We start from the raw sequence: 16,218 nt of genomic DNA, 5'->3' as shown, positions 1-16,218 counted from the left end.
ATGGAAAATCAAATCCCTTTAGGTTGCAAAGTTTCATAAATATAAGTTCAACACTTCCCTCACAAGTTTTTTTTAATTAATATTATTACCGGTTTTAGTTGGTTTTGCAGTTATGCAAGTCATTGGCAATGCCATCTAGTTAAAACATAGTCACAAAAGAAAATCTCTTTTTTCAGATACAAAACTAAACAACTCATCACAGAAAGGGTTCAAATAAAAGCTCTACTTTTCCTTGCAAGAGATTGCAAAAACACTGCACAGCACATTCTTTAGTGTCTCCTGTTCGAGGACTTGGATGTCCTATCCTTCAAACTGACTCATGCAAATTCAACGCAGATGCCTACTTGGCTCACTTCTAGGGGAACAGGGTATATACATGTTTAAATCTATCTTTTGAATTGTTGTTTTCAAGTCAGGTATCAGAACATCACAGTAAATGAGTTCCATTACAGATACGATCCAAAGAGCTAGCCTGAGCAGAGAGTTTCACTGTCTGCAGTTCCAACATAAACTAGTTTATGCTGAGCATAAGCTATAATGTTATTTCAAAACTAATGATGAAAATACTAATTTTTAAAGAACACACATTAGTATTAGATACTACAATCTGGGAAAGCTTAAAGCTTGAAGAAACAGTGGACTCTACAAACTCAGAAGGCATAGAGACAAAATGGTCTCCAGCTGAAATGTGTGATGGGTTTTAATTGAAGAACATCTAGAGAGAGGCCAGGTAGGCAGTAGGAACTAGAAAAACTGTGAATAAAACTGCAACAAAGAGCTATGAGGAGTGGAAAAGCACTTTTTTTTTTTTCATCTTTCTCATGCAAGATGTGTAGGAGAAATGAAGTGCAACCAGATACATACCTCCCACACTTGTGAGAACCTGGCAGTAGTCAGTGGATGTTCTTAAATCAATTTTCAATATTTAGTACATTGTATAATATTTAGAAGCCCAAATAATTTTCAAACAACATTCTATTCGATTTATCACTTTGAACAACCCAGATTAAAAATCTCTGTGTTGCTGTATATAAACTATACTAAGATCTGTAGCAGTTTACCTGAAAAAAACCCAATATTTTTTGTTATTATTTTCAAAACTAAATTGAATCAAAACAAAACCAAACAAACAAATAACAAAAGAGAAGAGACAAAACCTTGCAAGCCCTCATATAACTGTTTCAGAGCATCCAGAACACCTTTCTAAACGAAATTTCCATGCATAAGCAGCGTGATCATTTTTCATACCTCAGCAAGCAATTATTCTATGATAATGGTGCAAACAAAGGGAAAGAATAACAGTACTTTCCGTAAGACAAAGACTTTATTTTTCATTAAAAATAAAATGTCCATTCTGCACAGGAAAATACTTTTTGTTTAGCATACAGATGTAATGAAAATACCACTGGTAATTTTTAACATAGATCATAAATGGATCTAACAGTTGGTTTATAGAACATGCAATGACTCATTAAAATGATCAAGATGCACCTGCAAATCTTTTAATCTTTTTTTTTTTTTTTTTTTACTTATCACCCTTTTCTTGTTGCTTCTTTAATTTTTAGCAGTACTGAGCATGATATTTTATCTACTTAGCCACTGGCACTTACTCAGAGCAGGAGTGGAATCCAGACAGCCTCATTTTCCTATTGCTGGTACCAACAACATATGTTCACCTAACATCAGATCTTCAACAATAATAGTAATATTACATTTATTCTATATTCAGAACTTGCCTACATTCCTAGTGCTTCAGTTGAAAGTTTATTTTTTTTTTGTTCTGCATCTTTAATTTTATAGCTAGTCATTTTAATGTCTGCAAATATTCTTTTTCTTCAGCATTTTTTGTTGATCAGTTGTTATGATGTTGTGCAATTTACTTCTTTTTTATTGCTCGTATTGCATCCCTTAGAATCTCTCGCGTTATCTCTATGGTTATGGCATCCTACTGTGTTTGCAGCACTTTGCTATTTATAATACGCTGGCTGTTGCCTACTACTGTGTCTGAGAACTTTCCCTACTAGTAATAAGACCAGTTTTAAAGTTGCAATAAAATTTGTTTATTTTACTTTTAATTACAATATATGCTTTTCTCTCTCAACAGATTTGTGGAATCTAGTTAAAATAAAGAGCAGTCTAACTCTAAGTAAACTGAAAACTAATTTATATTTTAGTATTATTTGCTGTTTCTTTGAAAGGAATAGTGGAAGGAAAAAAGAAGCAAAGTAATTAACAGGGGAGTGAGGGGAATGACTGACTAAGACATAAAATTCAATGAAGTTGTTAACAACAAATCACCCACCTATCAACTTGGTCTACTTGTCTAGTACTTGCTACTTAAAAACGAGAAAACCTCAAACCAAACAAATAAAAAAGCCCAACAGAATGATTTTATCAAACATACTTCAAAAATAACAGAACCTACTGGATTAGAGAATAGGTTAAATATATTCCCTAAAATATTTAAACCAGAGGTCTAATGCCTTTGACAGGATCAGAAGGCATTGACAATGGGAGCAGGAAGAAGGGATCAAGAGGCAATAGATGTGCTGGGAGGCGGGTCTGAAGAGCTGGCATGTCCTCCTGTGAGAGTGGTGTAGGCTCCATGTGTTGACCTCAATGCCTTGACCAAGCTGTGGACAGGCAGCTCCTCTCAGAGGAGAAATGGAAAAGGACATGGGGACCTGATTTCTCTCAGGTAACATAGTAATTTGTGGTTCAGGAAATGGATGTGATTTCTCCAACCAGTTTGAGTGAACTGCAGCAGTTCAAACTGCACTGACCAGGTAAACTTTGTTTATACAGCATGCGCTTTATGGGAATGACAGAGAAGCTCTGCTGCTGTCATGAAGTTTCTTCATTTGGTGTAAGGAGACATGGACAGCTTGATGCCCCTTAGCAGCAAATAAAAATCCAGAATATATAGATAACATGGGAAATCCAGAATGTATAGGTAACATAGGAAAAAATGAAACCAAGCTGCTCAGGACTTGGTCCAGTTGAGACTTGAAACTCTCCAAGGACAGAGGTCACATAGTCTCTCGGGACAACCTGTCTACTACCTCAGAAATAAAAGTTTCTCTTTATATCCAGCCTGTGCCTCTCTTGCTGCAACATGTTGGGCCTGTTGACTCTGACCCTCCCAGAATCCCAGCTGTATATCTCCTTGATGGCCCCTTGTAAGTGCTGGAGATCTGTCAGATGCCCCAAAGCTGCACTGTCTCCAGGCTGACCCAATCCAGCTCACTCAGGTGTTCCTCACAAGGCAAATGCTCCATCTCCCTCTGCCTTGGGGGCCCCCTAATGAGCCCCAGTTTGCCCATGTGTCTTTGCTGTGCTGTGCTGAGGGGCCCAAAACCAAGCGGTATCTAGACTGAGTGAGGAGTGCTGCACTCCTTCTAATGCAGTCTGGGATACTGGCTAATAAAATAAAAGTTAAAGCCAAAGCAAATTTTTCTAAACAGAAACCAGTGATACAGTCATGAGTGTGTTTTGATATAAGCCAAAATCCTTACAACATTGTCTCTTCTAGACAATTTTTTTCCTCCTGACTTATTAGTTCCTTTAAGGGCATTTGAAAATTGAGAATTGTGGGTAGAGATGTTTTAATACACATTGTTTATATTTATTGAGATTTTATTAGCTATTTAACAGTTGTATTACATGACCAAATGTGTTTGCTTTTGGATTACAAGGTTTAGAGAGTTTCCTCTTGGACTGTACTTCAGCTATTCATGACCTGCTTTTCTTGTTACATTTATGACTGAGATTTGAGTTTGTTTTCTTTTCTTATTCTAGGTAATGAAATAAGTTTTCACCTTCTCATCATTTCTGAGATAGACTTCCATGTTTGCAGTGGAACAGAGTTGTGGTTTTGGTGGGATTTTTTCGTAAGATTGAACATAAGTTTCCCTGTGCTCCCCTATAACTTCCTCTGTTGTGTCTTTCCAGACTATACCATTCAGTTATCACGGTGATTTGTGAAAACCTTGCAGTGGAAGTATTTGTCACTTTGTTGATTGTCATACCAATGTCAACAGCTACAATAACCGAGGCTTTAAACCACTGAGATACAAGGAAATGTATTTGTCTTGCACTTCAAGTACAGCAGTAGAGCACAAAGCTTTTTGAAACCACAGGCTTCGCAAAGCAATGTATCTTAATTGGCTGCACTACTTTGAATAACAAACTGCATCACCAATTTTTGCAAGCTCATAGTAATCAGAAACAGTTGACTGTACAATAGGAAAAAAAACTATACACTTTAACATTGCCCTGAAAACTATTACATTTTCACCAGATGAATCAATGGATAGAGTTTGGTTGTTTTAAAATTATTTATCTAATACACGTGAAAGTTAGAAAATATCATGCCACTCTGCAGGGTGCAGCATGTTGCCTGAGGCTACCTCACTGAAACATACCCTCTTCACACTCCAAAACTTGACAGATCCCAAAAGTTCACCCACAGTGGAGTCATCTGACTTAGAGTCTCCAATACAGCATGGTGAAACTGAGACAATGGTCATGCTTAATCTGGCTTCAGGATGCTTCTCCCCTGCAGTTACTCACCAAGTGTTTGGAATGCAGTGTATTCAACAGTGAGAGGCAGTATTCTGCTGCAAACGCAACTATTTTTGAGACATTCTGCACATCTCAAGTTACTTTAACATTCACTACCAATCTCTCCTATAATGTGGTCTTTACGTGATGTTCATACAACTCATATATGTTGTTAAGGTGCTATTAGCAATCTAGGCACTCTTGTCAGATGACACTAGCATTTCCTAGCTGACAGACAAACACCCATCACATCTGTAGTCTTAGCATCCTTCCTTTTCCTCATTCCTTTAATGTTAAAGACTTTTCCTAATCATAGAATAATTTCTTTGATTACAGTACTCAGAGAATGAGTCCTACTCATCAGCTTCATTCCTCTTTAACAGAATTGTTAACCCTCCAGTTGCACTTATGACTGGTATTCAGATTTTAGATGTTCAAATTAAAGTGCAGAGTCTATGAAGAAAAAATATCTGATAGCTGTACAAGTGGTACTTGTTGAAACCTTGTCTCAGTTTTCATGTTATTGTTGATGGTTTGATTAACTTGCTTCATTTGGCAGTTTGTCTGCATTTGTTGAGTTCTTGCCCTTCTGTTTCACACCAGAGGCTTTAAAAGTCCACTGTAGATATTGAAAAAAAAAATGTAGGCCCCAACTATTAGCCATTGGTCATACCAATAGAGGTGGAATTTCAATTAATGGTATGTCTGGGAGCCCTGGAAATTCTGGGTATGTTAACTTATTTGTTAACAACTCTCCTCACAAAAGGAAAAGGAAGACCTACTCCTGAGTGTCTTGATTAAGTACTTGACTTCCTTTTTCATGCTGAAGAGGCAGTAGCATAACAAAGTTTATGGTTTTCTTCCCCTTAAGAATCAGAAATTGAGAGCCCTTGCTGCGGAAGTACTATCAATATGTGAAAGGAAGTTTACTGCTCTCCTAGCTCTTTAATCCTAACAGTTGCTCATATAATCTGAACCAGACAAAAGCATTACTGCAGAGCATGAGGGAGCTCTAGTGAATAATTGTGCACAGTGATGCCATCAACAAAATAATTCGCAATTTTCCACAGAAGCTTACATTCCCTAAGCACCAGTGATGTCCTAGAGAACAATACCAATCCATCACACCAATATATTTGCAAGTGCACATTTGGATTTTCTCCCTCAGGGTAATTTTGAATTTATGCTCGCTGCTCTTGAGATGCTACAACAACTCCGAAATCTCACAGTATGAAACTCTGACCTAGAAGATATGTAACTGACTGGGGTTAGCCAGCCTATGTGGTGGATTGACCTTACCTGGATGCCAGGCTCTCACCAAGCTGTTCTATCACTCCCCTTCTCAGCAGAACAGAGTGGTGGAGAATATAAGACGGAAAAAACTCGTGGATCAAGATAAAGGCAGTTTAATAAAGAAAAAGCAAAAGCTGCACTTGGAAGCGAAGGAAAACAAAAGATTTATTCTCTACTTGCCATCAACAGGCCATGTCCAGAAACTTCCTGGGAAGCAGGGCTTCAGTATGCATAGGGGTTGCTCTGGAAGACAAACATTGTGATAACAAGTGCTCCCCTCCCAGGGCCTCTTTTCCTATTCCTGAGAACTTTGAGACATGCAGAAAGATTACAGCCTCCAGCCAGGTGAGTGGATTGCTGCCTGGCTGCTCCAATGTTGGGATAACAGGGCTGACAGTCAGCAATAGGAAGGTAAGGAAGCCCAACAGCTGGGGTCACTTGCTAGAAACCAGGGAACTGAGACAGGAATTGGAAAAGAGGCAGCAATGTTCAGTCTCTGCAGAGACTGGCCTGGCACATCACGTTGGAAGTATAAGGCTTTAGCAGACACTGGTGCACATTGTACATTGGTGCCATTAGGGTGTAGGGGCACAGAATCCATCTGGATCTCTGGAGTGGCAAGGGGATGCCAAGAATTGTCTGTATTGGAGGCTGAGATAAGCTTAACAGAAGACAAGAGCGAAAAGGATCCCATTGTGACCAGCCCAGAGGCCCAGTCCATATGCCCAGCCGCACCCCTGCTGGCCGGCACAGCCTCCCTTATCACCTCGTTAAACTCCTTTACTGGTGGATTTCCTGAGACAGGGCTCCCCATCCCCCCTGCCCACGCTCTGGAGGGCTGAGCACCCACCCTGCCACAGGGTCAGGCTGTGGGACAAGGGCTGGCACCATTGACACCTGGGGTGCATGGGTAGGGTGTGTGTGTGCCTGTGCAGGGGTGCACTTCTGTGTGTCTAAGGGGAGGCTGTGCCAGCAGCTGGAGTGGGACTGTAGCTGGGGAAGCTTAACGGAAATATCAAGTCCAGCTACTGGATAGACTGAGCATCTTAAATCAAGCTACTGGAGAGACCCATATTGTACACATGTGTATACATGCATTTATTTTCCACAGACAGACCTTCATCTTGATTAGCCAGTGAGGGGAACAAGAATAAGTCTTTGGTGCTGTTCGTGTCCATGTCAGTGCTGAGTGCACCTGCCTGTGTTGCTCTGCGTGGTTTGCTGTGCATCCATGTACATGTGCTGCACAGTGCGCGCATGCGTGCCTGCTAGCCATACATGCTCAGCGGTGGGACCTTGGGGGCATGGAACTGAGGTAGCCTTGCATCTGTCACACTATCTGATTTGGCAACTTGTAACAAAAATAGTCTAAGAATGCTTTTCAGTCACTAGTTTCACAGTTTAACCAGCTTATGGTGTTTTACAGATGATTACTGAAAATTGAACCAAGTCACACCTACATGTGTTACAGCCCTGGTTAAGGTGTCTGATCTAAATACAGTCCAAGATCTCATAGGTGAGTAATATTCACGCCTACACCCAAGCAATGTTTTTTTTCCCCTTTGTTCATCTGTCTGAACATGCTAGCAAAATTGTACCTCTGCTTCCTTGGTTACTGGGTACTTGTTAACTCAAGGGATTTCTGAGTATTTCTTTTATTTCCATTGTCAAATTAAACAAACACAAATGAAATTACCACAATTCATGAGGCTTAGCCACAGAAGTAAAGGAGGACAAGCTAGAGAAATTGAAAAAATTACCGAGTCCTTAAAAGAAACAGGCCTTGAGTGTAATTTGGTAAAAGTGCAGCTCGTAGTAGAGGTTTTTTTTTGGTATGCCACCTTGTAAAGGTGGCCAGAACATTAATCCTGTAAAAGAAAGCATGGTGAAACAACTCTGATTCAACCACCAGTACATTATTGTTGGATGTTAATAGGTATTATGGAGAATTAATTCCCAATGGTTCTGTCTCAGTCGAGCCTCTGCATTGGTTACAGGAAAAGTAGGTTAAATGACTAGGGAATGAGAGGCACACAAATACTCTAAATTACTGCAGGAATAGCCCAGGACAGGAGCAGAAGTTTAGACTTGAAGTTAAGACATTATGCTTGTTGACCAGCGTGGACAGTAAGTTTTCTCAGTGTGGGAGGAACACTTACTAATGATGATCAAACATTTTGCATTTCTCACTGGTCCAAACTAGATTGTGTAGCGTAGCACCCACACAGCCATGCAGTTTTTGCTATGAAGTAAAAGATGGAGGAGAGCGAACCAGTAGTTCGAATCGCTGCTCTCACACACAGATGTGCCTGCAAACTAATGTTTTGTAACGTCTCCAGTTATTGCCTTCAAGAAAAGACTCACTGGATTTGGCAGTCACACAATTTCACCTGCACATCTGGAAGCACCTGAAGCATGAGTTACTCAGCTGTCCCATGCTCAGCTCACTGTAGAGCTACTTTCCATCACCTGCACTTGAATATTTTCACAGTAGTTGAATGCTTACTTTGTCTTCAGATTGTGCTTGGAAATGCAGCTCACTCACAAAGTTTTTGTCACACAGGATGCTCATGAGCACACTTCTGATGAGTCACATCTGTAAATTTATAACTTTGTTGCAGGAATTTGTACCTTATTAAATTGAAGAAACATTTCATGGTGAAAGAGTTAAAAGCTCATTATACTATATTTTACTTAAAATAGATGACAGATCAGTAGGTAAAAGAAGGGCTTGGGAAAACTTTAAACAAAAATTTAAAATCTGTAGAAGAGACAGTATTGCTAGAAACTCTCATGAAGAGATCACATGAAAATGTAACACCTAATTTAAAGATTGAGAAAAAGACAAAATAATTAAAATATCTCCTTGTATGTTTGAAGATGATAGTTGAGGAAAGTAAAAAGACCTGGTAAAATAGAAAAAATGCTTGAGTTGCTGCTGTTTGAAGGAAGTAAGATTCCTATGTAGAAAGCATCCATTCAGTTTAGAAGGGAAATATGACATTATGCTGATGACACCTTCACTGAAAGGCATGTAAGAAAAGACTTTTCAAAAGTTTTCTGTCCTAGGCTTCTGACTTGAAAAGTGTGTGTGCAAAGGTATTCCTGATCGGTTCTCCAAGCAAACCATCAAGTTTAACGAAAAAGCCCCCTTAGGTTCTCAGAGATATGAATGACAGAATGCTTTCAAATTTATTTTGTGAGTCCATTAGTAGAAAACCCTAAAGGAAATTAATTTTGACTTGTAATTGTAGGTTCCCTCCCTCAGTACTCTGAAGTGAAGTAGAAACATTTCTTTTGCAATTGACTGCTGAGCAAGCCACAGCTGCAGCTCTGGTGGAAAAGGCTTTTTCCTTAGTCCCAGCTAAGATCGAATCTGACAGCTGTTCTGGGATTATTCAAAGATGTTAAGAGTTCAAAAACAAAAAAATACATTTCTTATAAACTCAGCCATCAGGTATAGTAGAACAAATGTAACAGATGATTAAAATAATACTGAGGAAGTTACCAGATAAGAAAGAAATAATTGGGGTTTGATAATTCCCTTAGGTCCAGCAGTTCTTCAAACGTCTCTAGCTACTAACAGAAACTCCGTCTGAAGTAATGACAGGTTGAAATGTACACATGCCAGAACATCTGATGTGGAATACTAGTGCTCTCAGATACAGGGGGTAAATCATTATGCAAACATTATGTAAATTTCTGAATCATGTACATTTGTAAGTAGCTACTAAATTATAGAAATCCAAAACTAGAGCAAAAGCTTGGTTTTGACAAATTTCAGATAGAGAATACCTGAGAGGGTGGAGATCTGGGAATGCAATTAGCCTATGCAAATCCGAAACATAGGCTATGTCACAAATGCAATGAGCTGTAACCAAACCACAGGCAAGGTCAACTCTTTTGCAAATTAAAGCTACTGGAGAGAAGAAAGCAATAGATAAATTTTACCATTCAAGTCAGCTGAAATTGTGCAAGCAAGGAAATTTCTCAGAACTGTGCAGACTCATCTCTGGTGTATTCATGCAAAGATTGAACTAGGAAGAAAGGTTAATATTTGCCTCTTCCTTCTCAGTGATTTTTAGAGAGCTGATTTTTTTTTCTCCATAGCAGTTCTTGCAAAAATGAAAGCTATTACTGGACTGATCACCATAAGAAGAAAAAGAACAGAAGTTTTTAATTTGTAATGATACTGTTTTGGGAGGGTGCTTTTTAATTATATTTATAATATTAAAGGCTTAAGTCCTATTATAAATGTGATTTAAAGTAAGAAACCCATGTTGACCCCAAGATATCAGCTGAGAAGAAAAGGAGACCGAATTGTTGATCCAGAGAAACCAAAATATTCCAGAGAATTTACTTTAAAATAACTCTACTGAAAATACTAGTCATAGACTTCTAGGAATTATTCAGAGTAACAGTCTGAAAAAAAATTACAGAAGTAATGTAACCTTTTAAATACAGTAGAAATAAAAGAGTCAGAAGACTTAAATTCTCTTAGTTTTCAAGATGTTAAGAAATATTAATAAGGGGCTGGCCTCTTAGGGCTAACTGTCCTCAAGTCAGAAGAGTGTAAAGGTTTTGTTGCTACTGCACCTGGGAACCTCAGTCTGAGTTCAGTGCCACAATACTTTTCCAGGGGAGAGCTCATCTCTTACTGTGTAATTGCTGACAAAAATCTGAATTAATGGCTATACTACAAGTGGATGTACTTAATTTATTGCCATGTTTCTGGGCAGCCCAGAGTTAACCCTTACATTATTTTACAGGTTTTGTTGTTACTTAAGCCACTCTGATCTTGTTCTGTGGTCAGTTCTTAATAAAATTTCTTCTGCTGTTTCTTGCCTACAACTCAATCCTTGATGCTCTTTTAAGCCACGCAGGGGGACGCGGACAAGCTCAAGAAGTAGGCCCATGCAAACCTCATGAGGTTCAATAAGACCAAATCCAAGGCCCTGCACCTTGGTCGGAGCAACTCCCAGTATCAATACAGGCTGGGGAATGAAGGCATTGAGTGCAGCCCTACCGAGAAAAACCTGGCAGTACTGGTGGCTGCAAAGCTGGACATAAGGCATTAATGTGTGCTTGCAGCCCACAACCTGGCCTGCACCAAAAGAAGCATGGCCAGCAGATTGAGGGAGATTTTCTGCCCCTCTACTTTGCTCTCGTGAGACCCCACCTGGAGTTCTGCATCCAGCTGTGGAGCCCTCAGCACAGGAAAGACATGGACTTGTTGGAGTGGGTCAAGAGGAGGGTCACAAAAATGATCAGAGAGCTGAAGCACCTCTCCTATGTAGAAAGGCTGAGAGAGTTGGGGTTGTTCAGCCCGGAGAAGAGAAGGCTTTGGGGAGACCTTATTGCGGCCTTTCGGGGGCCTATAAGAAAGGTGGAGTCAAACTTCTTAGCAGGGCCTGTTGTGATAGGACAAGGTGTAATGGTTGTAATCTAGAAGGAGTAATAACATTCTGTTATTGTGTAAGCGATTGGCACTCTAAATGAGTTAATATGAAATTCAGTATTCTAAGCTAAAAGGATGTCAAAGAATAGCTTTCTATAACAAATTCTGAAGGTGGCGTTGACTCCTACTTGCTGCACATCTTGTTTCCAACAGGTGATCTGATCACTGTTGTAGTGATCCTGACACTTGTCTGTATTATATAATTTTGATGCTTTCAACAGAAATAGTGTTTTCAAAACACTTCAAAATGCATTTTAACTTCGATAACTTTGCCTGTGAATTTTTAGGAAGATGAATCTAACAACAAACAAGTCAAGAAAATAAATATTTCGAACTTTATTAAATGGTAAAACTACACAGATTTGTCTCCATTAGATCTACTCTCCAGCCTCCTAAGTAGTCTTTTCCCTCATTTTGGAGTCTCCTTGGGTGCTCACAATTCTTCTAAAAGTGCTGAAATCAGACAAGGGCTTAGACTTTACATTTGTGTGGACACCAGCACAAAGTTAGCAGGAAGTAACCTCAATTTTTCCCCGGTAGTCTCTGTTGTGCTTACATGCAGCCCAAAGCCCTTTTCAGAGTCACTGCTCCTCAGATGATCTCCTCCAAGGTCTAAGCACACTCTAGGCTTTGACTGAAGATATATGACTTTTTCTTACCTGGATTAGAGCAAATACTATTTGCTTGTAACCCCTTTACCCAGTGAGCCATGGCCTTCCTTGAAAGGAATGTTTGACCTGCTACAATCATTTGAAATCTATCTTCTGCAAAATGAGTTGTATTTCATCATGATGCCAACAAGCAGTGGGAAACTGATTACACACTTTGTTTCCTAGGATCTTGTGCAGCTGGATATAAATTAAATCAAAATCAACAAGACTTGAGTAAAAAGGATGAGAAATTCTTCATTTAGATGACCTCTGCTTCATATTTACTTGGCTTTTTGGTCTTTGTGAACTCCTCAGCCTTAAGAATAATGCTATAAACCTGTATGCACTTAGTATTTTTACCACACAAGAACTATAGGCATGTTCCTCACGTACTCCCCTTAGCTTTCCCATAATTACAAAAATTATGGGAAATTCAGTTGTCAGTCAGCTCCCAACAAAAGCTGACTAAAGAAACAAAATTCATAAAATTTTAGAATGTTTAATCTCAGAGATAAGTGCACATTTTCCAGATGAGAGAGAAGCCTTTGGTTGCAGAGTAATTTATTTAGTTAAATTGGCATTCTTATGCAGGTATATTTGATGGGATATACCTACAGCAGTCCTCTGTCTTGAGTCTGTGTGTATTAGCAGTCCATGCAGATGTCTTTCTGCCTGACAGTCTTGTAGTGTCTGTTTAGATGAAGTAGGTGCTCATTACTCCTTTCTTTTTCTTGGCAGAGAGCTCCTTCTTGAAACCTTTGTGTTCTTGTGGAGTCTTTTGTCGTTTTGCTTTTGGTTAATTTTGTTGTTTTATTTTGGTTTTGTTTTTTTTTTTCCTATAGTTCTTAAGTGTGGGAACAGAGAGTGCAGCACAGCTGTCTGATATTGAAGAATTTGAGCTATGTCCTTGAACACCACTTGCTAATAACAAAAAAAACCCAGCAATTAGAACAAGATAAGTAAATACCAAAGGCAAAAATAGTAAAGACAACTAAAAATCTATAACCAATCCAAATGAAGTTTAAGGCGCATGAACAGTATATTGCTACCAATAGAATTAGATGATTAAGTGCGTGCATTCCGCATGTAACTGAGAAAAGATATAAAAGACTTAGGCTGGCGGACAATAAAAGTCTCCGGTACACCATCCACGGGGTCCGTGCCCTTATTGCAACACTTAAGGCCTGGAAACATGTTCTATCAATTGACAACAAAACTAAATAATTGGATTTCTTCCTTTAATGTGGTAAGAAAGGACTAACCCAAGTTCAATATATTGTGCAGTGTGTTTCTTTGTTACACAAGTCATCAACTAGGTAGAGGTGAATGTCACACCATACTCTAGCCATTCCATTTTGGCTTGAGACAAAGTCCTGTAACTTCTTACTGTACTGATGAGAGAAAAAATTACATATATACAATGACATAAAATAATCGTGGAAGGAATCAAAGCCCATTATTTTTCACAAAAGCAAAACCAGAGGAAACTAAGAAATAACAGATGCCAGAAAGTAACTTGTCTGTGCAGTCTGCATTCAGGTCTCTTTATTGCATCCTTGTCTTATTTGCACAGTCACATTTGCACAGCATCTGCCTCATGCAGGGCCCAAAAAGGGTAGTGCTCACTAATAAGCAGCTGTTCGCATTCCTGTTAGTTCTTCAACTAGTCTTAAAACTATTCAGTGTACCCTGATGTTGACCCTGGCACAAATAACTTGCTTGTAGAAGTAAGTATTTTTGTGCCAAGTCTATACAAAACACTAGACAAACTCTATTAATGAACTGAATTCAGTGCTGGACACACAGAGACATGTCATGTCATCATGTGATACAATTGTTGGAAATTTCTGTATGCCTTTTTGCCACATAGATGATTCATTCTGTTCCTGGGTGCAGCTTCAGTATCTTCTCCATTACAACTTCCAACCTCATTATCATCATACGATGTTTTACTTTCCATTTCTCACACTTTTAAATCTCAATCCTTGGCTTTTTTTCTCCTCCTGTACTAGTTTCCCATAACTGACGCATCATTCCTAATATAATCTCTGTCTCTGGTATCATTCCCCTTTTCTCAGTTCTCTTCCCACTCAAATCCATTTTCTCTCTCCTGGTGCTCCACCTGATATTACCTCCAAATATCCTTTTTTCTCCCTACCTTCTGATTTCAGAATAATTTCTAGAGTCCTCTTTAATCTCCTCATCTTTGTTTAGATTTTCACAAGTCTTTTATTAAACCCTGTCCTAAGTTATTGCCAGTTCTGCTGTCATCTTTTCTTTTTGATCTTCGTAAACTCTAGCTCTGTCCTCTTTCAAATTACCTTTCATTTAGTCTGTCCTAATCTCTTCCCAGTATGTATGCTGTTTCCTCAAGAAACTTATGATCAATCTGCCTCCATTCAGCTATATGTTCTTTGTCAACTGCTCTCAGCATTTCATCAAAGTTTTATATTTTCACACTGAGTACTCTCTCCACTTTTCCATTGGTTTATTTGGTTTCTAACCTGCATCTTGTCATTTTGTTATTCAAATCAATAGCCTGTTCTTCCTCATATGTTGATGACAGAATGATGACTGCTGTGAAAACATGGTGGGAACATTACTTTCTGTTGTTTTGTCTGTTGCTGGATTCCAGGTCTTTAAGACCAAAGCACAAAAATCCATACTTAGACGAAAGGTGAAACCTACCTAGTGTGAATCAACTCTTTCAATTGTATGAATGAGATTAAGCAAACCTTTATTAAGCACAGGAAATTTGATTTTTCAAGACTTTATAGATTAGCCAGATTTGTGTAGATTTCCATATGTTTACAGTAACATAAATTAACCCCCCTGCCAAAAGTCAAGCTCTTTTTCTGAAAACAAAGAACTTGAGGAGAGACGTTTCCTGTATGATGTAATTTCTGTGCAGCATAATTTGAGAACTACTAGGACTCCAGATTTGTAAAGACAATTTTACCAGTCTAACTTAGACTATTCTGTATAAAGCTAAAAATGTAAATATTTTCTACAGCTGAGACTGCGTGCAATACAGTAAGCCTGATACAGGATGCAGATATATAACATCATTCAGAATACAGAAGAATCTTTCAGACTTTCATTAAAAACTATAGCCTGATATTGTTTCTGTTATGACTTATTTCACATGATACAGACACAATGAAAAATTTGAACTTGCCAGATGGCAGAATACCGAGGAGAATTCTTAATGAATGGGAAGAGTTGTAGTGACTAGGCTGTCACATTCCGATTTCAGATAAGAGGAAGGGCCCCTTGCGTTCTAGCCGACCTCAGACAAGTCTGGGAGGCTAGGGGCGGCTGGACCAACCTCACACACACCGGCGTGGTTTTGCTCGTATTCTCGGGAACAGAATTAAGACTCAAAATGGAGTCAAGCGCCAGGTAACTTTATTTACCCGATAAAAAGTTCACAAATGCAAGAGAAAAAAGAGAAAGAAAGGAAAGAGAGAGAAAAGAAAAGAGTTTCAGTTGCAATAGCTACCACCACGGAGCGGCGGCGTCCCAACAGTCCAGTTCACTCGGTGGGGAAACGTTCCATCTGATGTTGATTCTGTCAATGTTGATTCCGTCAATGTGTTGTTTTCTTTATGTTTTTTTCCCCTGATGTTTGTTCCCCTTTTCATGCTGGTTTCGTTGCATATTCATCGTATTCCAAGAGCTGGTTTGCCTAGCCACACCCCTCACCTGGCGGTGATATGCATGCCCATTACCATCTCTGGGCCCCTCTGTTTTTTTTCCTTCTGGCCTCGGGTTTGGGCTCATGCCAGGGGGTAGGGCTAGATTTCTCAGAATCAACTCTGCATTCAAGTCCACAGGACAACAGGAGTTGGCTTGCAAGATAACGGGAAGACTCTAAAAAAAGAACAGGAAGTTCCATTGTTCTGGCGGGGGGGGAGGAGGTTGATGTTTCAAAAATGTTGAGACAAATTTTTGACACAGTCTTTTACATAGGCTGATCAAAATTTTATTTGTATGTCCTGATCCAAAGTTCATGGAATTTTTTAAGAGTCTGTTGTTTTCTGTGCCCTTTAAAAGGGATTTAAGTGTCTCATTCTGAGAGATTACTACAGGATATTGAGCTCCCTTATGGTAAACTGTTTCATCTTTCCTTGAGCAGAACATTGTTCTGTTTGATACATAACATTTAAAGTGAAAATTAAAATCTCAAACATCTAAAATATAGTAGCGTTATTTTAAAGCAAATGTATTGGTCAGATTAATTCATTAATACAA

The sequence above is a fragment of the Chlamydotis macqueenii genome, chromosome 1 (genome assembly GCF_036417535.1).
Source record: "Chlamydotis macqueenii isolate bChlMac1 chromosome 1, bChlMac1.mat, whole genome shotgun sequence".
In the NCBI taxonomy this organism is placed as follows: domain Eukaryota; kingdom Metazoa; phylum Chordata; class Aves; order Otidiformes; family Otididae; genus Chlamydotis; species Chlamydotis macqueenii.
This window is presented reverse-complemented; position numbering follows the sequence as displayed.